The sequence below is a fragment of the Panthera tigris genome, chromosome F2 (assembly GCF_018350195.1).
Source record: "Panthera tigris isolate Pti1 chromosome F2, P.tigris_Pti1_mat1.1, whole genome shotgun sequence".
NCBI lineage: Eukaryota > Metazoa > Chordata > Mammalia > Carnivora > Felidae > Panthera > Panthera tigris.
The window spans coordinates 52,910,663-52,937,500 of NC_056676.1; the positions used below are offsets into that span (position 1 = coordinate 52,910,663).

The 26,838-nt window shown below is 35.4% G+C and overlaps 1 protein-coding gene across 1 annotated transcript in view; it reads right to left on the reverse strand.

The window, feature by feature from the left end:
• Positions 1–26,838, reverse strand: part of EIF3E (eukaryotic translation initiation factor 3 subunit E) — a 246,618-nt gene that overhangs the window by 162,237 nt on the left and 57,543 nt on the right. The window contains exon 3 of the mRNA XM_042973572.1: positions 4,198–4,280. The gene's annotated coding sequence lies outside the window, so the exon portion shown is untranslated. The remainder of the gene's footprint in view (positions 1–4,197; positions 4,281–26,838) is intronic.

Sequence of the window (26,838 nt, forward strand, 5' to 3'; positions counted from 1 at the left end):
CAATTGCTGCTGGATCTAATCAGGGTTTGTTTCTCCAGTGGATCATTCCAGCATGACAACAAGAGAAGCAAGCATTGTTCCTCAGGGCAAAATTAGTTTTATTGCACTTCTAATATCACCAATTTTCATAAAAGGGAAAGACTGGAAGTAACTTGGATAATTTCTAGCTCCCAGGCACTGACAACATGATGTGTTAACTATGGTTTAAAGTTTCATGGTGACATTTTATTTCCTAGTTTGAGGGAGGATAGGCTCTTTCAGTTATTTTTATAAGCTATTTAAAGTCTGGTCAAGTTTTCTGCTTCCACTACACCATAAGAGAGAAATTTTTAGATGTTGGTTATTGTCCAGTGTAAACCTAAATGTCACTGGAGGAACAAGGAAAAACCGTCATCGTGAAGGTTGATGTAGAAAAAGGGATATGGCTGCTGTATCTGATTTACCTTTTCTTCTGTCTAAGCTTTGATCCCTTTGCAGAAACCTAGAAGCTTTGATCCCTCTGCAGATCCCTTTCCTGTATATGGAGAACCTCTGTAACAGGGCAAAATGAAATTAAAATTAAATAGGGGGATCAAATTGGTTTTAAGAGAGCACCATGGTAGAATAAACAAGATGAAGCAAGAAGTAAGGTTAGCACTTGGAATGCATTTTAGAAATTGTGTGTATATCCTGAAGGAGAGGTGGTCCTTTCTTTTGGTATTACTTTTTTCCTTTTAGACATCAGGTACTCAGAATTGGATCACCAAGTCATGTGTGATTCACTTATGTATTTAATTATTTATGTGGTTATTTTTAATAATGGAAGGAGCAGACATGAACCTACCACTCACAAGTGCTTGACAAAAACAGGAGGCACACATTTGACTCTCAATTTCTGAACAGCCAAGGAAAAGAAAGGAATAGAATCAGTAACATGATTTGCAATGTTTATGAAATAATGATAAAGGAAGCCTGTTCCTCATTCTGACTCCATGAAGAATTTTCTGCTGTTAGTCTTATAATGAGGGCATTATAAAATAAAATAAAACTACTCAGCAACATCACTAACAATACATTTCATAGAGTTTTATCCACTTTGGCACTGTTTGTTGCACTGAATGAGGTTAGGTGATGTTAGCCCATGCCTGAGTATACATGATCTGCCAACTTTATGTAGCTCGACCTGTAGCACAAAAAGTATTCAGAACTCTCATCTCTTAAGTTTTTTGAGTGAAAGATATATGCAACTCTCAGTGGCGTTGAAATCAGCACAGTACCTGTCTGGTCCTAGACTTTCCCAATTTATAACCAAAAAAAAAAGAAAAAAGAAAAGGCTTGATTACCTGTACATCCCAACAAACCCAACCCATTTAGAGAAAGTCTGTAATTTGGATGACCTTGCTTATATTCTTCTTCATTTATCCTTAAAATGCTGTTGCTTCATTTATTGAATAAATATTTAGAGTGCCTATTGTGTGCTAGGCACTGGTCATCAAGTGCTGATGATATAGTAGTGAACAAAAGACACAATTGTCCTGCCTTGATGGTGTGAGTGAGGGGAAAAGCAATTGTGAACTTAGAGGAGGCAATATGGGAACAGGCAATATAGAGCCTGCTAGGAGATATGAGGGACTTTGAATTATACTCTGAGCAAGATGTACAGCTATTGGAAGGGTTTGAGCAGAATGACAAGATCTTGTTTAAAGGGACTCAATCTGGGGAAGAACTAGACCAGTTCAGTGAAATGATCCAAGACAGATTAAAATCAAAAAGAACAATTCCCAGTTTCTTTCTCCTAGATCGCTTTTGCATAGAACATTTTTTTTAAATTTTTTAATGTTTATTTATTTTTGAGAGACAGAGAGAGAGACAGAGTGCAAGCAAGGGAGGGGCAGAGAGAGAGAAAGAGAGAGAGAGAGAGAGAGAGAGAGAGAGAGAGAGACAGAATCCAAAGCAGGCTCCAGGCTCTGAGCTGTCAGCACAGCCTGACACGAGGCTCAAACCCATGAACTATGGGGTTATGACCTGAGCCAAAGTTGGATGCTTAACTGACTGAGCCACCCAGGTGCCCCTCTCTATTAGAACTTCTAACACTTCTTTCACACTCTTGGGTGATGTTTACTTCCTATTTCACAGAGAAACCACCAACTCTTTGCTTTCTCACTACCACTTCCATCTTTCAGTCCTCAGTATCCTTGCCCATTTACTCTGCCTTCCTTTTGGTCACAACTCGTGAAGTGTTTATACTCTCTTTACTAATCCAATAGTCCCATCTCCCGTCAACTACTCAAGGACATCATTCCAGAATTTGTCTCTTCTCTCTATTGCATCATAATTCTTCATTTCTTTTTAGCATCATTCCCATAAACATATAAATATGCTAATACTGTTCCAGTATTACGAAAATCCTCTCTTGACCCCAATCTACCATCCAGCTTTAGCCCTGTTTCCCTACTCCCCTTTATAGCAAAAATCATATAAAGAATGATTAATTCCTCTCCTTTGTCCTCTTTAAGATCCTTTACTTGCGTTTTCACCCCTGCCACTCCACCAAAATTGCTGTTGAGAAATCAGTAGTGACTTTCATGTTGCTAAATCTAATGATCAAATTTCAGTTCTCAATAGTCTTAGTCTGTCAGCAGCAGGGGACACATCTTGACTTCTGGCACAGCCACTGTCTTGGTTTTCCTCCGTTTCTGTTTTCCTTACTGGTTTCTCCTTAACTCCCACTAAATATGGGGCTCAGTCCATGGACCTTTTTACCTCTCTGACTATACTACTGTTTTGGTGATTGACCACTTCCAGTCTCAAGACTTTAGATACTATCTATACGATAACGATTCCAAAATTTATACCCTAGTTCTAAACTATCATATTCATTCTAGACAACCTATTTTCAGTTAGGTATCTGATACTCTTCTCAAACATATCAAGCCCAAAAGCTGACTCCTGATCTTTTCTCCTGATCTGCTCCTCCTGCATTCCTCCCCATCTTTTGTAAACAGCAACTGACTTCTTTCAGTTACTGATCCAAAACCTTGGGACTCTCTCACACACTCTGCCTGCAATTCAATAGCAAATCCATTGTTTTTATTTTCAAAATATCACCACCTTCTAAACATATCTAGAGTGTAGACATGTTAATAATTTTCACTCTTCCACCTCTATCACTTGAGTTTAGTCTTCCATCATATTTTGAATAGATTATTGCAACAGCCACTTAACTGGTCTAACTGGTTCTGTCCCTTTAGTCTAGTCTCAACCCCATGGCCAGAATGATCCTTAATCAGATCATACTGTCCTTCTATTCAAAATCCTCTGGTGGTTTCTCATCTCATTTAAAGTAAAAGCCAAAAAATCCTCAGTGGCTTAAAAGGCCTGATGCAATCCACCAACAGTTTAAAAGTCTGACAATATTGAGTATTGGTGAAATTATGGAACACCGAGTGGTTTTATTGATTTTTAAATTTAATTAAATTTCCTTTTTTGTTTTGAGAACAATGTGGCAATATCTAATGAAGTTGAAAATGCACAATCTGACAGGATTCTGCTTCTATGTTTATACCTAAAAAAAATCCCATATGTGAAAAGAAAGTGACATATATAAAAGGTGGATAAATAAATCTTTGTTTTTACAATAGAACATTACTAAGCAATAAAAGTCAATAAATGAAAGCTACGTGTGTCAATATGGAGGGTCACAAAGAAGCCTTCATTCGTATTAATGTTTTGCTTCCAAACAGGGCAGTGGGTTCACAGGTGTTTATTATGTTAGTCCTTACAGCTTTTGTATATCTGAAGTATGTCATAAGTTTTAAAGGAGGTAAGTGGGAAATCTGTAGAATGTGGGAACAGTTTAGAGAGAGAGTTTGCTGGGGGAGGGGCATGGAATGACACAGGGATGAACCTATACAGTCATGCCATGGGGCTGAGGAACTTAATTTCTATCCCCTTCCTCTTGATCCCTCACCTCCTGCAGTTGTCTTTGTTCATGTTACCATCTTCTCAATAGCCTCCTGTTTGTTCTTCCTCACTAGGGTCTTATTCCCCAGAATTCATTTTTTATAGTTTTGTGTGGTTTATATAAACCCAAATATGACCATGTCCATCCGTCTACTTGTAAATCTTTAGAAAACTCTTCATTAATTATAGCAAATATAGTAAATTTCTTAATATGATATAGAGGTTACTCTGTAAAGTGGACCCAAGCATCCTTACCAATATCTGTTCCCAAATATTCCTGTTCACAGCTCTGTATTCTTGTTCATAGCCCTCTCTAGGGAATCATCCTTTTCTCGCATCTGGAAAACACCAACATGAGACACAGTTTATGGGACTTCTTTCTAGCTTGTCTGGAAGTTGCAAGTCCTTCCTTTTTCTGCATTTGTATAGAATTTTGTACCTACCTCTATTATGGCAGTCATATTGTGTAGGATTTTTATTAGGTAGCTATATTTCTGTTTCCCTTAATATGAGTTCCTGAAAGTCAGAGACCATGGTTTTTGTTGCTGTTTCATTTACTTATTTTTCCCAAGGGAATTCTAATTGGTTCCCTTTAAAATTTTTTAAGTCTATCTATTTGAGTGAAAGAGAGAGAGAGAGAACACGAGCAGGGGAAGAGCAGAGAGAGAGAGGGAGATCCCAAGCAGGCTCCCCACTGTCATACAGAACTGATGCAGGGTTGGAACCCGTGAACCAAACCGTGAGATCATGACCTGAGCTGAAATCAAGAGTTGGACGCTTAACTGACTGAGCCACCCAGGTGCCCCATGCTTAATACATATGTAAAGGGTGCTAAATAATTATTTGTACAATCAGTGAAAGGATGAGTGGAGGCTGTATTTAGCAATGTTATAGGTGATAAGAATAGATCAGATGAAATACAAACTAATTTTCAAGTTCTTAGCTATCTGGTTGCCTCTTCTCATTAATTAAAATGTTATTTCAGCTTACACACATCTTCAGTGCTTACTGACCAGTTTTAAGAAAGACAAAAAGTTGCAGGCAGTATTGTGTTCACATTAGCTAAGAGTAGTCAAGAGTTGGGCTGGTCCCATTGCTAGGGTAATTCAAAACTATTATACTGATGGGATACCAGAATATTTGAGTTTATTTTTGAAAGTCTTAGCTAACATAACATTAGCTTTTTTTCTGAAAAGATGCACAACATAATATAGCTCCGTCCCACATTCTCAAGATTTGAGCTGATAAGACATGGAGATTTACGTGTCCTTGTAGGGCCACACTACAGTGAATGAGAACTATATCAGGCCTCTGACATCTGCACAGGAAAATCTGCTCTCTTTAGTTTTAAATGTTCTAATATCAAATTATTTTACAATTTGGAGGAAAATGCTACTGCTTCTCTGTTGCTTCCCAAGACAATTGAATGTGATAATTTACATTTTTGAAAACATATCAGTTTGTTATTTACTCAAAACTGGACAAATTCCACATTTTAGAAATGACTAGCTATTATTGAAGTTCCAACTTCCAAGGAGCTTGAATATTAAGAATTTGTCTTAAAAACCAAACCCACAAAGGACTCCAGAAATTGTAAATCATTCTTCAATTGTCAACCACCAAGGCACTTCAATTTAAAAAAGAATCAAGAGACCTGCCAGTTATTTGAGTCTAAGTGTCTTAACCCAGTTTCAGACTGAGGACAAAGCACACTAAAGATGCAAAAAAATGCAACAGCACTAACATTTTTTTTTTTTTCCGGGAAGCTCTTTTATACATTCTCTAAGAAACAAGTATAAAACTGAGGTATTAGTCATTCCTGATAGAGGTGAGAGGGAAGCTGATGATGTGAACAGAACTGAAGGAAAGTTGTCTAGGTAATCAAAATACCAGACTTCCATTTAGACCCCTGAATAGTTTCCCAAAAATTTTTGAGGTGGTTAAGTCCATCTTCTGCATTATTTCTCAAACACATTAGGATATTGTTACCATGTGTGTTTTCATTTTTGTTACTGTTTTTATAATTTTCCCTAATTGAATGAAAAATGAGGGTATGAAGAAAAGCATGGGGGTTGTCTATTCTTTTTCTATTTTAACCCCACACACTAAGCACAGACTTGCCCCATGCTGATTCCTGTAACACTTTGTAGGAGGCCCTGATCCAGCAATCATTCCTTTCAACTTCCAGACAACTGCCAGCCATACTATTGGATGGGAAAAATGCGGGTTTGTGAAACTGCAACTCGAGTGTTTGGGCTGCATGATCTTATAGTTCTGCCTATCAAAGTCCCAGGCAAAGCAAAATTCAACAAATCAGTAATCATCAGACCTCCAGCATTATTCTCATTATTTTCAGATTTTTTTTCCTTTATCCTTTTAAAAATTTTCCCAAAATATCACTTGAGTGAAGTGGGAATTATATGATCTTGCTATAATTTCCAGCTTTACAAATGACCATTACCTCATGGTGAATGGTACAGGTTACTAAATGCAATTTGTCGTAAATTTCAATGCTCCTATTTGAAAGATTGGCTTATAATATTAAGACCTTTTCTTAATAATTTCCAACTAGTAGTAGTTGCTTCTAAACAAGTGAATTTGAGTACTTGAGAAGGATAAAGGGAAAATGAGTTCCTCACTAGAAACACATTTGTACTTGTTTGGATTTCTTGCCAGATAGATGGTTGTTAAAATTTTTGTTTTATTAAATTTTTTTTTCAAGCTGTATTACAGACACTAATTGTAGAACACTTGTTCTCTTAACAAAGGTAGAAAGAATTAAAAGGCTTATCCAAATGTTCCAGACATGTTAGTGGTGGGGAAAGAATCAAAAGCCAATATTCCAGTGTTTCCCTATCCATTTGCTTCTCTTCCGCACCACATTCAGAACTTGTTACAAATAAATTTCTATTTCTAATATCCATCTCAAGGCTATCTTTGTATTTTTATTCCTAGATAGCTACCCAATATTTATTTTATTTGAAGGCTATTTTAACCACTCTTGATTATGTTTTTTTTCCAAAAATGATTTTCCCTGGTGACAAGTGAAACTCAAATGATGAGAACAACAAAAGAGATTTTAAGAATTTTTCCAGAACCAGGGTCACTGGTGACATTTCCATAAATCACACACAATCTCAACACAGACCATCTTACGGAGAAGACTTACTCTAATAAGCTTAATATACAGAGGTTAAAATAGCCTCGTTGTATTTATCTTTCACTGTGCAGCTTACCAAAACCAAATTTCTGTCATCAACAATTATTAATCATCCATATGCCCTGCAGAGAATTTTAATAAAGCATATTATGAACCTGAGGCTAGGTTGATGCGGGAAGGACACAAATGTGATCCAAATTTATAAAAGGAGATGGGGGTCCCTATTACTCCACCACATCTGTTTGCCATATGTTCATAAATCACACCAATGTTTTGAACATTTCTCCTAGCACCTTCCTGTCACTCTGGTTTTATAGTTCATAATTTTACCCCTCCTACCCACATACACAAAAAAATTCTCTTTATTATATTTCACGATATATTTCAGGATAACATATGACCAAGTATTGGGCCAAATGACCGTGGCTAGTGCCCAGTGACACTCCAGTTTCTTGAGATTTTGTCACAACAGGCAAACGCAGGAGCAAAACTTCTTGTTTATTCTAAAGAAGCAGAGAAATAATATGAAGACACCAATTACCACTGCCAAACCAAAAAGAGGGCTGCATTTTGAGTCTGAATTTATGAAATACAGTTGTGAATAAGAAAGCTGCCAACTTAGGAAAAAATGTTTTTCCTTGCAAATAGGACCATCAGAAATACTATGCACACTACTCTAAGTTTGTTCTTATTTCAGTTTTCCTGTGATGCTCGTGCATATCTGCATGTGGTGCAGTGCTTGTCCTCTAGAAGTTTGCCATCTCTGTCAACCATGACATGTGAAGACAGAGCAAGAGCAACAGGACTCAAACTGCATTTTTAGGACAGCCTATGTGACCTGTTGGTTTATTTAATGTAAAAATGTAGGTAAACAGAAGGTATGGAGGCAGTCAAATTACCTATGTGGTACCACATAGATGAAACTGCGTTTCTCTGGTTGTTATGGCTGACCGACCTCCCCTCCTGTTGCTCCAGGTAGTACTACCGAATAGAATATAGCAACCACAAAACCATGCATATCCATATTTCAGCTTGAAAAACAAAAAAAAAACAAACAAAAACACCCACATGGTGCCAGAAATAGAGGTAATCTGAAGCCCAAGCAATGAATGGAAGCTAAAGCCAGACGGGCCATGAGGCTACTGGCCCTGGATGTTCTAAGTCACTGAGGTTTTAATTTGAGCATAGAGAGTTGGGAAAGAAGACAGAATTTAAGTTTGCTGACCTGGGGGGCATGGAAGGCTATAGGTGCACTCTCAGCATAAAACCAAGGACCTGGAAGGGACTAGACAAGTTCTTTCCACTGGACTGGGAATTTGTCAAAAAAAAATGGTCTGCCTGTCCTAGGTCATGGTTGAAAACTAATCATCTGGGAGAAATCTAAACTGATACTATGTGGGGATAGAGGGTTGAATTCACATATTACACTTGGTAAAATAATATTAAGTTATGAAATTATTGTAAAAACTGGTTGAGAGATCATGGGACTGGCAGAGGTAGACATAAAACTACCCACAATAATGATTTCACAACCCTGAATCATGACACGTCCTTTGAAAACAATTTAATCTGAACACAGATTCTGACTAAAATTTGAAGCACTCAAGGAAACAGATTTCCATGTGATCCAGGAGTCTCAACAAACAGGAGAATTCACATGTTAAAAGCAATAGAAAATGCAAACAGTGTGAAAATAAATTTGCTTCAAATGTTTATACATATAGACAAGGAAAAAATAAAAAGGGCAGTATCTCCTAAAAGAGAAGCAGTTTTGAAAAAGAGTAAAGTGGAAATCTTAGAAATGAAAAATGTAATAATTGAAGGGAAAAGCTCAGTATATGAACTATTGGATGTACTAAACATGGATAAAGAGGAAATTGGTAAATTTGAAGACAGATCTGAAAATTCATCTAAGTGCAGAGGGATAGATTTATATATATATAAATAAATACGGAGTTAAGTAACACGGCACCTAATATACCATATGCATGGTATTCCTCAATTAACTAATTATGAGCTCATTGATAAATAAGTTGTGTTACAAATTTAAAAAGCGCACAGGAGTATGAAATGAGACTCCCTGACACATGTCTAATAAATCTAATAGATATTCTCTCCAGAATAAGAGATTGGGAGAGAAGCAGTCTGAAAATGAAAGAAACCATGAATCTTTGTACTCAAGGAGCAGATAGTTCTGAGTAGGGTAACCAAAAAAATCCATTCTTGGACACAGTATGGTGAAACTTTAGAACGTCAAAGACTAGAATTTTTAAATTAAGAAGAAAAACATTTTAATATTACAAAGGCTGAGACAGGTTATATTTACAGATCCTTACTAAAATATTACCAAAAATATATTTCAGCAAGAAGGAAATTGAATTTAGAAGGAAACAGTGTGGTGAAATAACCAATGATAAGCAAACAAAAACTCAAAGCACGTTGATAAATCTAGGTTTAGATGTTTAAAGTGTGTATGTTGAGGTGGGCACCTAGCTGGCTCAGTTGGTAGAGCATGTGACCCTTGATCTCCGGGTTGTGAGTTTGAACCTCACATTGAGTGTAGAGATTACTTAAAAAATAAAATAGGGGCACCTGGGTGGCTCAGTTGGTTGAGCATCCAATTTTTGGTTTCAGCTCAGGTCATGAGATTGAGTCCCATGTTGGGCTCTGTGCTGAGTGTGGAGCCTGCTTGGGATTCTCTCTCTCTCTCTCTCTCTCTCTCTCTCTCTCTCAAAATAAATGAATAAATATTTTTAAAATTTTAAAAATAAGAAATAAAGTGTGTGTGTGTGTGTGTGTGTGTGTGCATGTACAACATTAAAATAAACTAAAAACAGGGTTACCTGGGTGGTTCAGTCGGTTAAGCATCCAACTTGTGATTTGTGGCTGAGGTCGTGATCTAGCAGTTTGTGAGATCAAGCTCCTCATCAGGTTCTGCAATGACAGTGTGGAGCCTGCTTGGGATTCTCTCACTCCCTCTCTCTCTGCCCCTCCTTCACTTGTGTTTCCTCTCTCTCTTTCTTTCTCTCTTTGTCTCTCTCTCAAAAACACATAAACATTTTAAAAAATAAAATAGAAATAACAAACATATGTTATGTGGGATGGTAGAAAACATTTTAAGATCCTTGTCTTATTTCAAGAGAAGGATAGAATTAGTGATTCACCTCAAAACCTATTTGGTTAAGTATGTATTACTATTTAATAGTTAACTACTAGAAGAATAGAACTAGAATGTATAAATTACAAACTTACAAGAGATATCTTTAAAAGAGTGAATTGAGGATGGGACTAAACTCAGCCAATACAGTAGATGAAACAGCCACTTACCAGTTTTTTTTTTTAAATCGTTTTTTATAATTTAAAAAACACATTGATATAAACAAAATAGTATCTGCATTTTCAGGAATTATGATGAAAATGAATCTAGAAAATTACATATAGGATGTCTTTGAATGTTAAATGAGCTAATACACTTACAACAAGATAAATACACGAGAAGAAACAAAGTGAAAGAGTTTGATAAATAATTGGAATTATTATAGTGTTTAAACATTAAAAAGTTTGAACTTCCAAAGTTAATAAGGAGAAGAATCCTGCATCTTCTTTGATATGAATGTTCTATGTGATTACAAATTAACATTCTAAATTTACAGGTAATTTGGCTATTTTTAGCAGGAGCCAGAAAACTAAAAAAACAAAACACTTCTCACTTATTACATCGAAATAATAATGATACCTAGTGCAGTGAGAGAAAAGGATAAACAAAAAGTCTTTCAACAGAATGTGAAGGGATTGTAGATTCATTTGAAAGTTAGTACCACTTTCTAGATGGTGGGGGGAAATTTAGCATTGAGACTATGCTAGAAAAACATTGAACATCTTCCACTTCCAAAAGTTCTGTCTTTATTCTTAGAAATCTTAAAGAACTATTATATATAATTGCTATGAAAATTTTCATATTCTACTTTGTTTAATAATCTCTTGAGGAGTTATATTTTTTCTTCTGGATCATATGAATTTGAAGGCTTGAATAATGTCACTCATTATTGGCTTTATCAACAGAATTACCATGTACTTTGTACATAGTTAAAACTCATGAAAATTGGTTTGTGGATAAAAATAATTCTTCCAAAACTAACTGACATTTGTGAAAAGCGCTGCTTAAATTCAGCAGCACATTTCCCCCTTGTCATAGAAAAAGACAACCATTCTCTTTACCCTCTCTTTTCACCCCACCAGATAGAGCTTAGACAGAAACCAAGAGTAAGATTTATCAAGGAATGTATGCTTCCAATTTTTTAAGTTAAAAGCCTTCAGGTGCTTCAGGAGTAGATCCTTCTGAAGGGAACATCAAAAATCCTTAGTTTTGAAGATACCAGACACATAAAGTCACAATACCCCATTACTCAGTCATGAAACTGACTCCTTTGTTCTTCATTCAAGAAGCATGTTACTTACAGTAGACACCAGAATCAAGAATTTTAATGGACCCAGTTTCTCTCTAATCACCTATTCTATGTAAAAAAAAAAGACAACAGATGTAGAACATTCAGTGATGCATATTCTTATGGAGTTACTTCCATCTTCTCTCTCCCATCCCCAGACTGCTTCTGTACATCTCTCATTACCATGCAGCAAAGGACTGCATGACAAATCATTGTCTAAATATTATTATCCATGAAGTCAAAGACAGCTTTATTTTGAAGAGGGCTTAAAACTGTACCTTACTATAGGTATAAAACTCCTTAAGTGCCAGATGGTTTCATTTCAACATTAAGTTTCTGATCTTCCCATGACACTTGCCAGAAGAAAGTTTGGGACACCTCTTCACATGTTTCTTGAAGTAGCCTCTTGATACTAAGGAAGCCTCTCCAGATGTAACCCAGTAAAGATAATACCTTGCAAACCATAAATAAAATGGCCTGGACTAAACTCACACCAGGAGACTGCCAGTCTGTAAGGTTTTCTTTTTTTCCCCTTCAGTAAAACTCAACAAATAAGACAGTGTGGATCTGAAGGTATAGGGTATAGTTCTTAATCTGCTTGCACATTAGAACATTCCCAAATCAACTGAATATGAATTTCTAAGGAAGGATGGTCAAGACATTGGTAGTGTTTCTTAATTTTTTGAAGTTTATTCATTTATTTTTGAGAGAGAGAGAGAGAGAGAGAGAGAGCGCGCGCGCGCGCGCGCGCGCGCGCACATGAGTGAGGGAGGGGCAGAGAGAGAGAGGGAGAGAGAAGATCCCAAGCAGTCTTTTCACTGTCAGCGCTGAGCCTGATGGAGGGCTCAAACACATGACCTGTGAGATCATGATCTGAGCTGAAATCAAGAGTCGGACACTTAACCAAATGAGCCACCCAGATGCTCTAAGACATTGTTTTTTTTTGTTTTTTTTTGTTTTTTTTTTTAAAGCTCTTCTGGTGTTTCTAATGATCAACCAGACTGAGAATGAGTGCTATGGGTCCTACTAGCAAGATGATCATGTTTTTTCTCTAAAACAAAAAAGCTATATATGCTTATTGTTTTTACAAAGATAGTTATAAATAAGCAAAAAAAAAAATGAGGAAAAAACTCACGTGCAATCATGATTTCTAGAGATAACTATTATTAAAACCTTGGCCTTTTTCTTCCAAATTCTTTACTTTGTAGGCCTATATGAAAACATGCATGAATACATTAATACATTTGCTCTTGAGAAAGCTAATTTATGAGAGAGATTTAATTTGGAGAAACTTGAGCTTTCATACATTGATGGCAGAAAATGTAAAATGGTGCAGCTCCTTTGGAAAACAATGTAGCAGTCCCTTAAAAAGTTAAACACAGAATTAGTATATGATGTAGTGATTCCAATTTTAAGTATCTAACCCAAGAAAAATTAAAGCATATGCCCCCACAAAAACATGCATAAAAATGTTCCAAGAAGCATTATTCAAATAGCCAAAAAACTAAAATAACCCAAATGTCCATCAACTTATGAAATAATAAATAAAATGTGATATTTATAACATGCAATATTATTCATCAATAAAATGAAATTAAGTACTAATACATGCTACTACCTGAATGAGCTTTGAAAACGTTATGCTAAGTGAAGGAAACCAGTCACAAAAGGCCACATACTGTATGATTCCATTCATATAAAATGTGCAGAGTAAGCAAATTTACAGAGACAGAAAGTGGACTTAGGTGGGGCAGGTGCAGGTGGGGAATGAAGACTGATCTGTAAAGGATATGGGGCTTTTTTAGTGAGGATGAAAGTATTCTAGAGTGCGGTGATGGTTGAACAAAACTGTGAAAATGCTAAAAACTAAAAAACATTGAATTGCACACCTTAAATGGATGAATTATATGATACGTGGAGTAATCTACAAAAGCTGTATTAAAAATACATAGAAATCCAGAGTCCTTATTTCACATCTTAATGTTCTCACACTGATTATTCACTACCTCTTTTTTTTTTTTTTTTTTTATGTCTTTGAACACAGAGCCCATCGCGGGATTCCACCTCTCAAGCTGTGAGATCATGACTGAGTTGAAATCAAGAGTCAGATGCTTAACCAACTGAGCCCCTCAGGCACCCCTCATTACCTCTTTTTAAATGGATTTACCCCCATTAGTTACTTCCTTTCCTCCTTCTTCCAATGGCTCTTTTATAAGAGGCTTATGGGGAACTCTTTACCATCTCCTCTAGGAAAAAATAAAGAATTTTCATTTAAAAGAAGTTTCATATTACAAATCTCAATGCCACTAGAGGCTCAACCTCAAACCCGTGGCAAAAGGGAAATTTGAGTTAATTCTGTGTCACTAAGAGATGCTGTCAACATTCCTTAAATATCAAAATAAGCTTCTTCAGGATTTGAATTCTTGGAACAAAGCTCTTACCTAGTCAAGTTTCTGGTTTGTCCTTTTCACTATCTGCTGAAAAACACACCTTAAAATAACTCCATGTATTCTGAAAAAAGTTCTCATTTTTAAATTCTGTTCTCATGACCTACCGTCCTAAGAAATAGAATTATAAGGGCACCTGGGTGGCTCAGTCAGTCAAGCGTCTGACTTTGCTCAGGTCATGATCTCACAGTTGGTGAGTTCAAGCACCACATCAGGCTCTGGCTGACAGCTCAGAGCCTGGAGCCTGTCTTAGGATTCTGTGTCTCCCTCTCTCTCTGTGTCCCTCCCCTGCTCGCACACGCTCTCTCTCTCTCTCAAAAATAAATAAAAACATTAAAAAAAAAAGAAATACATTTATATAATCACTTAGATTGCAATGGGTTGGGAGGTGCAAAAGAGGAAGTCTGGGGCTGCTAAGGGTGCTGTGAGAAGTTAAATAATTGAGTAGGGTTTTGTATTGATAAGGAGGGACATAATGGTAAATGCCTCCTTTACTGGCTGCATGCTGTGGTTAACTTGATTAAAGACAAGTTTGGAGTCAGCTTGAGCTTCAGGGTTGTACTAAACTGGTCAAACTCAATTGTTACTTGAAATTGCACTTGGACACTTGAAAACAGCAATTTGGGGAATTTTTCCCCTCCTTTTTTGCTTTCAAGTGGTACAAAATAATGTGAAATTTTCTGGCCAATCATTGACTGATTGAGTATGTATAGTAAGAAGTCAACCACTAGCTAACCTCCCAGGGCAGACATCCCAGAACTGGTGGGTACATTCCCTTAGAATTAAAGTACCAGTCGGAGGCCTCTTAAAAGGGGGCAAAGGGTGCTTTAATCTTAACAAACCCCCAAAACATTTCCCATCATTTTTAGATTTGAAGTGATTGAAAAGAAACTTGGAACAAAAGGTAACTTAAAAGAAGTTTTACAGTCTATATTAAAATAGAGGAATCAGTATCAAAGTTATGTTCATGGTCCATTCAAGAAGAGTCTTCTGTATAGAAAATGGTGTAAAAAATAAATAGTATATTATAATATAACCATCCTGTGGCATAAACTATCTTTGTCTCCCACAAAGGTTTATGTCCTCAACTCTGAATGTGTCCTTTTTTTTTTTTTTTTTAAGGGCCATAAATACTGGTCCTTGCCATAATGTAATGTTACAAGTTGGTGGTCTTCAAACTTTAATCAATTTTACTTTTTAGAACAATTTTTGGTTTACAAAAAATTTGAACAGAAAGTACAAGGAATTCCCATATACCTCTTCTCCCCCCTCTATCCTGTATACAGTTCCCCCTATTAGAAACCTCTTGCATAACAGTGATACATCTGCTGTAACTGATGGGCCAATATTGATACATTATTTTTAACTGAAGTTCCTAATTTACATTAGGGTTCATTCTTTGTGTTGTATAGTTCTATGAGTTTTGAAACATGAATAATGGCATATATTCACCATTGCAGTATTATACATAATAGTTTCATTGGTCTAAATATCCTGTTTTCCACCTATTTATTCTTCTATTTCTCTTTCCAAAGCTCTGGCAACCACTGATCTTTTAGTAGTCCCTAGAGTTGCCTTTTCCAGAATGTCTTCTAGTTGAGATCATATAGTAAGTAACCTAAGTAAGTAACCTATTCAGATTGGCTTCTTTCACTTAGCAATGTAAATTTAAGATCACTCCACTTCTTTTAATGACTTGTTAGCTCACTTCTATTTATTGCTGAATAATACTCCCTACTGCGGATGTACCATGGGTTTGCTTATCCATTCGCCTATTGAAGGACATCTTGATTGCTTATAAGTTTTGGCAATTATAAATGAAACATAAACATTCGTGTGCAGGTTTTTGTATGAACATAAGCTTTTGACTCATTTGGATAAATACTCATTTGGATAAATGCTTGATCCTATGGTAAGACTATGTTTAGCTTTGTAAGGAACTGTCAAATTTCCAAAGTGACTGTACCATTTTGCATTTCCACCAGAAATGAATGAGAATTCCTATTGCTCCATATTCTTGCCAGTATTGGGTTTTGTCAATGTTTTGGATTTCAATCATTCTAATCATTGTATAGTGGTCTCTCATTGTTTTAATTTGTAATTCCTTAATGACATATGAGATTGAGCATCTTCTCATATGCTTATTTGCCATCCGTATATTTTCTTTAGTGAGATTCCTGTTTAGATCTTTGTCCACTTTCTAATTGGGTTGTTGGTTTCTAATTGTTGAGTTCTAAATGTTCTTTATATATTTTGTACATCAGTTCTTTATCAGGTACAGGTTTTGCAAAGATTTTCTTCCAGTCTGTGGCTTGTCTTTTCATCCTCATCCCAGTATATAGGCCAATAATAAGTAAAAGTACAATCATCAAATGTTAACTGAATAAAAAAAAAGGTAATTAGTGTCCATTTCCTTTAGGCATTCCTACTGCTGGCTAAAAGTTTCTTCCAAACATACGAAAACCTAATCATAGATTAATGGTTATTAAAAAAAAATCTTACTCCTAAAATGCACTGATTCTGGAACAACTGAAAAAAAATGTGTTTGAGCATTGTATTAGCTTTATCTCTAAAGGAAACATGCCTCCTGTTGGGATGTCTAGTAGTGAGGAGATAGTAACTCACTTGAGGAAAAAGAAGAATGTGTTTAAGAACTGGTTCACAGAGAAAACTTTAAAGAGTTTAGAGTGATTCAATTTATTGTTTTAAAGCAGGTCACTTGAGAAGGCTTTTTTTTCCCCCTTGCACTCTTTGTATAAAACTGAGTTTGGTTTCATAATTTTTCTTTAAAAAAATCATTCTTCATAAATCCAGTGTTTTCTAGGGATCATTTTTTCAAATCCACACATGTAAGTTTAGAACCTGTTTTAACAGTTTGCTTGTAAGATGAATATGTATTAATAATAGGGAGAGGGGCTGTTTCCCTATAAAACCTGTGTTTGAATTTTGAGAAGGTTATAACTGATGTGCTCTAAGAGTCCAAGCAGTGTTTTCCAAGATGTGCCACTTGCTGTTTAGGTGAAAAGATGATTTCTTTTAAAATAGGTTCTCCAGTCAAATTAATCATGGAACTTTTTATGCCATAGCTCATTCCTGCTAGAGAGATTATAATGAGCATATTATAGCAACTTAAAGTCTGAAAAAAATTCTGCAATGAATAAAATGACCCCTAATAACCAGTTTGGCTATAGAACCCTTTCCTTTAATATCTATTACCATCCCACAAAACACACTTTGGGATATGATTTATTAAAATACTTTTTTCCCTAGAGAAACCAATTGGGAATAATTTTTTTTCTCTGAAAGCCAGGGAGGGCAGAGCTGAGCTAATGAGTAACTATATTTGCTTCTTTTTTAATGTGTGCTGTATGACAGATTCTAGGAGAGGGAGGTAAGATAAAGACACAGGCGATGTATAATAGGTAATATAGAAGTTTCAGTTCTTTTGCTGATGTAGTTTCAGGTATAGTTAGTATCTATAATGAGCCAAATATAAAAAGGTTAGGTGGATTTTGTGAATCTGTGGTGGTAAAAGATAAAGATGAATAGACACCTCTTGCAAGGTTTGGATTTGCATATTGATTCACACCCACCTTGAATACCACATATCTTATATATTTTTTATCTTATGTCTATACTTTTGTTTCTTTTGACCTAAGAATTGTATAGAAAAGGTTTTCATTTCATAGTTTACACAGTATGTAAGAGCTTAGCGTACGTAATTTGGTGATAATATCAGCCTCTAGTAAAATATAGTCATCATATTACTTAAGCACACTTGTAACAAATAAAATTCAACTTTAATGCTTTCCCATCTTAAAAGGATTACATTACATCTTGCTAAAATAAAAAAAAAAAAATTAGGGGCACCTGGGTGGCTCAGTTTGTTAAGCGGCTGACATCAGCTCAGGGCATGATCTCGCGGTCCGTGAGTTCGAGCCCCGCATCGGGCTCTGTGCTGACAGCTCAGAGCCTGGAGCCTGTTTCCGATTCTGTGTCTCCCTCTCTCTCTGCCCCTCCCCCGTTCATGCTCTGTCTCTCTCTGTCTCAAAAATAAATAAATGTTTAAAAAAAAATTAAAAAAAATTATATGTTAATGTAACAGTTCAGAGTGACTTTTTTATGTTAATGTAACAGTCAGTCTGAACTGGTTGTTTTCAGAATGATCCCTTCACAGAAGTAATCACTGATTTAACATAAACAGCCCAAAGAAATGGAAGACACATTTAATACACCTCATAAAAGACAAGCCACATTTTGCAGTGCTTTAGGAGGTAGACAAGTGATTTTTAGATGTTAATCAGTATGGAGCATATTAAAATCAGAAAACTGTCTTGTGTAAGAAGGAATTAAAACACTGTGTTTTAAAGAGAATAAACTGGAAAAAAATACTGAGTCAAAAGGATATATGCATCCCAATGTTTATAGTAGCATTATCAACAATAGCTAAATTATGGTAAGAGCCCAAATATCCACTGACTGATGAATGGATAAAAAACACGTGGTGTATATAACACCATATTAGCTATATTAAAGCCATATTAGCCATAATAAAGAATGAAATCTTGCCATTTGCAACAATGAGGATGGAGCTAGAGTATATATACTAGGTGAAATAGGTCAGTCAAAGACAAATATATGATTTCACTCACATTTGGAATTTAAGAAACAAAAAAGGTGAACATGGGGGAAGAAAGAGAGAGGCAAGCCATAAAACAGACTCTTAATTATAGAGAACAAACTGAGGGTTAACTGGAGGGGAGGCAGGTAGGGAGATGGGTTAAATGGGTGATAGGGATTAAGGAGGGCACTTGTGATGACCATTGGGTGTTGAATGTAAGTAATGAATCACTAAATTCTAAATCTGAAACTAATATTACACTGTAAACTAACTGGAATTTAATAAGAATTTTTTTAAGTTTATTTATTTATTTTGAGAAAGAGAGAGAGAGAAAGAGAGAATTCTAAGTGTTTCTCAAAACACCTTATTCAGAACATATTTGGTTGCAAGGAACAGAAGCTAGCTGAAAAAAAGGGTGGTAGGGGAGCCTGGGTGGCTTAGTCAGTTAAGCATCCTAACTATTGAATTTGGCTCAGGTCATGATCTCACAGTTTCTGAGATTGAACCCCACATGGGGCTCTGTGCTCACAGTACGGAGCCTGCTTGGGATTCTCAATCTCTCTCTCTCTCTCTCTCTCTCTCTCTCAATAAATAAATAAACTTTAAAAAAGTGGTAAATTATAAGGACAGATTTTATAGTATGCAAAAAACCACAAAAGTACGCAAACAAGTCTCTGAATGGATGAAATCATTGCGTACCGAAGCAGCAAGAGATTTTGGATCATGATTATAGAGCTACACTATTTTTGGGACTCAAAAGAGATTGTTTCCCAATCTCTTTGATTTTAGAACCTGTATTTTCTGAAATCAAAATATATTTACATATTCTCCACCTTGATCAGTCACAACCATCTTTAAAAGCACATCACACACATGCACATATACTTACACACACACACTTACACACACACTAACCAAACACAAGCTAAATACAAACTCAGTTCTAAAACTGTCAAGAAAAAGTAGAACTAACACTATTTGGTATAATTTCAGAGAAAGAGTAATTTTGGGCAGCAATATTTTTTAAAGTCTCAGATTAGAAAGCATTATGTCAAAATACAGGGTCAATCCAAGGTTCCTATGCAGGATTGTTAAATTTGATCTATTCTATAACCACTGATGCCATAACCACTAATCCCAGTCACCTTGACCCTTTGTATCATTAGTCACAGTGGGGACTGTTGTAGTGCGAATGGATCAATGCAAATCCACCCTTGTTACTGAAATACTATTTCAAATTGCATGCCCAATAGCGGGTAAGGGTTAACATCTTGATTTATAAGGAGTTAATTATAACCACCATTGAAAGCAAGATCAAGAGCTGGAACTAAAACAAGCTAAAAGACAATCTAAACATGTGGGAAGACTAGAGAGCCAAACAGCTAGATGGGAAATGCTAGTGTAAAGAGAAGAGGTAAAAAGGAAAGCCAGTGTACAGATAGGGGATAAAGGGAATAGGAAAGTAGAGATAGAAGAGAAATAAAATATTGTAGACATGCTGTACTTTGAAAAGTTGAGCTAACTTCATAGTATAAACTGTTACATTAAGGGTCTATTTAAGAAGCTAGTGATCTGGGAACAATTTTTGAGGATTCCATTCTCTTTACCTCACAACTGTAAAGGACTCTCTTTAAACAAGGGGAGCACATAGCTACACCGAATGACATAAAACTTGTTTTAAATGAGGGACTAATATTTTCAAGTTATGTATCTGGAACCCATGGTTTCTCAAGTGGTCTGTGGATAGAATTCAGGGGTTCTGTAAATTTGGATGGGAAAAATTATGTATTTTTATTAAGTTAACTAAAATTTAGCATTTCCTCCAATTATGAGGGTAAACAACAAACCACGGTAGTATTAGTGGTATCTATAACTATGTCATGAGTAGAAGTTATATATATCTTCATACCACACTGTAATTGTTATAGATATCCCAAACTACATTTATGTTTATTACTTCTTTGAAATTACATTAGTTATTAAACCTGCTCCTGGATATTGTTATCAAATGTGTCAATAAACAAAACACTTCTATTACTATATCACAAATTTGTTTTCTTTTAAATATTTTGATAATTGTATTCCAATATAATTAGTTTCCTATGTACTACTATGTATTTTACTTTAAACATATAAAAACATTATTGTGAGAAACACTTCACAGGCTTAACTAGACTGCAAGAGGGTCCATGGAAAATTTCAGGACTCCTGACTAAGGGGACTCAAAAATATCAGTGATATGGTAAATACTTTCATGCCAATTAAAAAGTATTTTTATTTTATAAGCAATACAGATGCTTTTTTAAAAGAAAGAGGAAAAAATAACAAATAATATGAAAGTATATAAGTAAAAATAAGAGGCTCCTAGATAAAGAGTACACTTATGATCAGGGGGGGCTGTGTGGCTCAGTCGGTTGAGCATCTGACTTTGGCTCAGGTCAGAATCTTGTGGTTGGTGGGTTCAAGCTCTGCGTCAGGTTCTGGGCTGACAGCTCAGAGCCTGAAGCCTGCTTCTGATTCTATGTCTCTCTCTGCTCGTGCTCTGTCTCTGTCTCTCAAAATGAATAAATGTTAAAAAAAAAAAAAAGAGAGAGAACACTTATGATGAGCCATGGAGTAATGTATAAAATTGTTGAATCACTATATTGTACACCTGAAACTAATATAACACCGTATGTTAACTTTACTGGAATAAAAAAAAAAAAAAAAAAGAGTCCCTGTTACCTCCATAGACTTCCACTACCCAGTTCACTCTTTAGTATGTATGCTTCCTGACACTTCCTATGTACATTAAAAATATCTTATTTATAGAGCCTTTTACAATGTATAAACAGAATCACAACATAAATGTTTTACAACATGGGTTTTAAATTTAAGATATATTGTGGCTATTTCTTTATATCATTACATATAAATTTACCTCATTATTTCTTTGTGTCAGAATATTTCATGACGTTGCTATCCCACAAATAATGTAATTGATCTTTAGTGGGTATTTAGATATTTTTAAACAAATTGCACTGAACATCTTATTCGCAGAGGTGATATGAAAATATTTAAAGATCCTTATGTCATAGGCACTGACCAACAAACATGGATCCCAACTTTAGTGCTGTAGTGAGATTTTAGTGGCCCCCTGCTGGACCAGGCATGAGTTATTTGTTGCTGTGTCACAAAGAAGCCCACTCCAGAGGATGAGGCAACTGAGGCATAGGGTGAGGAAATCATGGACCTCAGTGCAGCAACCATTTACAGAAGGGTTTTTGTGTTTTAACAACCAGCATAGCTATAATTTTGCCTACTGGCTGAATATAAACTCTATTTGTACATCTTTCAACATCTGTGTGAATATATCTGTTGCATTAATGGCTAAAATGCAATTGCTAGTTCAAGGGAAATCTATATGTATATTTAGATAAATAACGTCAAATTGCCTTTTTAAAAAAGTGTACCTATTTATTCTTGTTCTAACAAAATTCATTCACCATATCATTTTTTAATTTTTGTCTAAATGTACATAGAAATCTTAATACTTAATACCAAATGTCATCTTTTTATTACTGGTTTATAGAAATTTGCATTGCTCTCTTTTATTTTGCATTTTAAAAAATTATGAGTGAGGTTAAGTGTCTTCCTAGGTTTATATGATTGGTGTTACTTTCTCTGAGGCCAGCCATGTTGAGTCCTTTGTCCATTCTGCTATTGACTTTTCATTTGTTTTTTATAGATCTTCAAATTAATAGTTTTTAAAATAGTATTGAAGACATTAGCCCTTTGTCTACCATATTTGTCATGCTCATTTTTTCCAGTTTGCAATTTTTTGTTTTACTGATGTTTTTAAATATTGAGAAAGCGTTTATTTCTATGTAGTCAAAATTGTCAGTCTTTTCCTTTTAAATTCTGGGTCTTGTATCACATTTTAAAAGCCTTTCCTATTCCAATTTTATTAAAAACAGTCATCTGAGTCTTTTTAAAACTACTTTTATGGTTTTAGTTTAAAAATTTTTTGATCCATCTGGAATTTATTTTAGTATAATGAGTGAGGTAGGAATCTAGCTTAATTATTTTCCAAATGGCTAGCCAGTTATACCAACACAATTTATTGACTAATCAGTCTTTCTATACTAAATTCTCAAACTTACTTGCATCCATTTTTAGATATTCTGATCTGCTCCATTGATCTTTTTATCCCTATTCTAGTATCACACTGTTTTAATCACTTTACATTTTAATATTTAGCAGGGCTGTCTCACTTTGTTACTTTTTGCTTTCAGATTTTTTTTTCAATAATCTGATGCATCCAATCAGGTGCCACAAAAAACTTTGAATTATTTTTTCACATTTCAAAAACCCAGTTTTCTAATTGGGCTCAGAGTGAATTCATATATTAATTTAGACATTTATATCATTACAATAGAGTCTTTCTATAAAAGAAAATGTTATCCCATCTATTGACATCTTCAGTAGAATTTTAATTTTTGCATTGTTCCTTAAAAAAATTTATCTTTAGATTTTTGAATGTTGATTACTATTGTAAATTGGATATTTTACTTCTGTATAATTTTGAAATGTTATTTAATGTATATAGGAAAGTTAATGATTTCTTTGCTTTTTTAGCTAGTATGCTTACTGAATCCTAGTTGTTTCCCATTATTTTATTTTAATTTTAAAATTAAAATCTCTTTTTATTGGGTCTTCTAGATAGACTGCCATACCACGTGGAAATACAAAATTTGTATTTTTTATTTAATTTTCTTGTGTAATTTCATTTTCAAAAATAGGAAGATCATCAAAGTAATAGGAAAAAGAAAGGGGATTTTCTCCAGGGGCAAAACCATGCAAAGATTTTGGGATAAAATAAGATGCTAAGAATAACTCTTCTCATTCAGTGAAGCTACTTCTATATACAGTCATCACTATATGAATCATTCTTGGTCATATTTTCAAGCTCCACATACACCTCCTGCCCTATAATTGCTCTAATAATTTTTAAATAAAAACACTGATAGCTGTGGACAGCTATAAATCACCAAAATGGAAGGCATTTGCACCATCCTTTCAAATGCACTTGTTTAGCTTCACTTTGCCAATAACTTAAACCATATGGAAAGGGCAAATCCTCCTGCACAAACACATTCTACAAGTGGCATGCACAATAAATGATAGCATTTGACAAGTTTTTACCAGTTTATTTCTTTTCAGAGACAGAAAAGCCAGTTGTTACAATTGGTGTAAAGTGAAAAAACATGTACCTTAACCAATCCAGAGATTTTTTTTTTTTTTTTGGCCTGTGTTAAATCATATTTATACAACAGCAGCTCTGCTGGACAGCTTGCCATATATCCATTCCTATTCCCTTTGCTTCTGTTCCAGAAGCTGAAGGGGAAGTGACATAGTAATGCTTATTAAATACCATTTGGTTATGACATTGATAATTTTTAGGAGCTGAAAGTTGAAGACAGTGATGGACTTCCAGAGGTTCTGACTTACTTGAAGATCAACTTGAGAAACTGAAAGCTGAGCTTCACTGCACCTAAAAAGTCCCACTTGGGCTTCTCAGCTGAGATGTTACAGGGAAGCTATAGAACAAGCCATGAATAGGAGTTATTTACAGAAATTGATTACTTAAACTACTGCACTTCCTTGCCACCTCTTCTCTAATAGTGACAGGAGTGGAAGTAAAGGAAGCTAAGGACACCCAGATTTGAACAACGAACACTTTTTCTGTATGAGATAAAAGGTAGCCTCTCTGGTGCATTTGTGCATATCATGGCCCTTTTCCTGTATACTAGCGCTTGGGCCCGGATCATGCGCAGAGAGAGACGAGAAGCTGAAAGTAATGTGTGTCAGAGGTTAACTGAGGACAAGTTGTGATTGCTTGAAGATTAGGGAGTCCTTCAGTTAGTTAATTCTACTGTCTTTTCAGGTGAGCACATGTAGTTGTTACCTACACTCATTGTGATACTAGATTTACCCACCTTGAGGGAAGAATTAAGTTGATGATTTGGTTATACATTATATTTTATTTTAATTTCTATTGAAGATTTAGTCCTTCCTTTTAAGGTTGCTGTTCTAAATAACTTACAAAAATTTTTAAATGACTAAATCTGGTGAAACTGTAAATGATCAAGATCCAGATTTAGGGGATCATGTAGCCAACTACAAATTGGAAGTTTTTCATAAGAACTAGGAGCATAGGAGAAAGGAGAGAGAGGTGAGAAAGGACAAAGTTACAGCCTGCATTTTGAGTGTTGAGACGGTAAAGATAAGGTAAGATAAGCAATGGTGTAGTCTGAGATGGTCTGCATAGGCGATCATGTATGCTGTGGCTGTTAGGTTACATATCAGTGGCAATTTCTAAAAAATTGGAAACAGAGCCCTCAAAACAGCAAATTTCAATCTGTTCCGTGGACCAAGCAGCCATAACCCTAGGTACTCTGTCCTTCTATCCCCAAATAGCTACTTAGACATTTATGCCATTATAAAACTAGGAACAATTTTATTATCATAAAGTAGAGCTGTATTATAGGCATAAGGGTTTCTGAATCTCAAAGATAATGGTGTATAGAATTTATATTAAAATTGTATATTTAGGAGGATGGATATTATCTTAGTTACCCAAATTCAAGTCAAATTATTTTGAAATTTGCTTGAAGATCAGGAAAAGCATGCACCACAATTTTAAGAAAGAGTTCTAGAAAAATTCTTAAGGAAGAATTTAACCTTGAGAAACCCCATTCACTAAACTAAATTCACTGGGATTTGAATAAGGGAAGAAAAATCAGACAGAAAGAGTCTTTCGTCATATGTGTTTTTTAGATGTGCTTAGTAACTATTTTTTGTATGTGGGGTCTATTTTCTCTCTAGGAGCAAATTATTTTTTTAAAGCTTATTTATTTATCTTTCAGAGAGAGAGAGAAAGAGAAAGAGAGAGACAGAGACAGAGACAGAGAGACAGAGAGAGAGGGAGACACAGAATCCAAAGCAGGCTCCAGGCTCTGAGCTGTCAGCACAGGGCCCTAAGAGGGGCTTGAACTCGTGAGCTGTGAGATCATGACCTGAACCCAAGTTGGATGCTTAACCAACTCAGCTACCCACGTGTCCCTAGGAGCAAAATATTGAAGTAGAAATAAAATGACCCTATACTTTTGTAGACAAGTTAAAAATTCTATGCTAGTTATGTTGATGGAAAACTCTGTTCATCCTTTAGTAAATTAATCAGGGCTCTTTCAGCAGTAAGAAACAGAATCCTAAACCAAATAATTTTAGGGGAACAAATTATAACTACATGTAACTACATTGATATATGTAACTACAAAGAATACAAACGTAAGCCATGAAATCAAGGAAGAACTGAACTGGAGATGCAACTCACTGCCACCAGGACTCTGTTCATGTCTCCACTTGCATATGCTTGATTTTTTAAAGTTTATTTATTTATTAATTTAGAGAGGGAGAGAGAGAGAGAGAGAGAGAGAGAGAGCACCTGTGAGCGGAGGGGAGGGGTAGAGACAGAGGGAGAGAGAGAATCCCAAGCAAGCTCTTCACTAATACACAGGGATTGAACTCATGAAACATGAGATCATGACCTGAGAGCCAAAATCAAGAGTCAGACACTCAACCAACTGAGGCACCCAGGCACCCCGAATTTATTTTGTTTTAAATCTCTCACAACCAAAGTGTCCATTGTCTCATCTGTTTTGTACCAAAGCAAATGGTCCATAAGAACTAGAGAAGATGGGTCAATGATTAAGTTGTTCTTTCTTTCCTCCCATTCACTAAGTGTATAAGCTTCTGCAGTATAAAAAGTTTAGGTGTTAAACACCAATCTTCTAAGTCTGAAGAGTCACAGAAATTATTCAATCTGATGACTTGTGTAGATTGCAGTATCATGGGGAGCAGACAGAGCGTCTATCAAACATCCCAATTTTCATGAGGTTTATATGAAGAATTGAGCAAAAATCTCTATCTTGGGTGGATCTAGACAGATGGGGAATCTCAAAGACCCACTGAAAACTTTGCTTTATGACTTTCAGGTAAAAAATGGATTAAATATACATGCATCAAGTTTCACCCCTACCTCCCCCCCCAAAACACAAAACCCTACCAAAAAAATTAGAAAATTAATTTTTTAAAAGAAATTAACTCAAAAGGAACTCAAAAGGAAAGAGGAAAAATAGCACACAATTTTGGGATCTGGAAAGCAGATGGAAAGGTAGAACT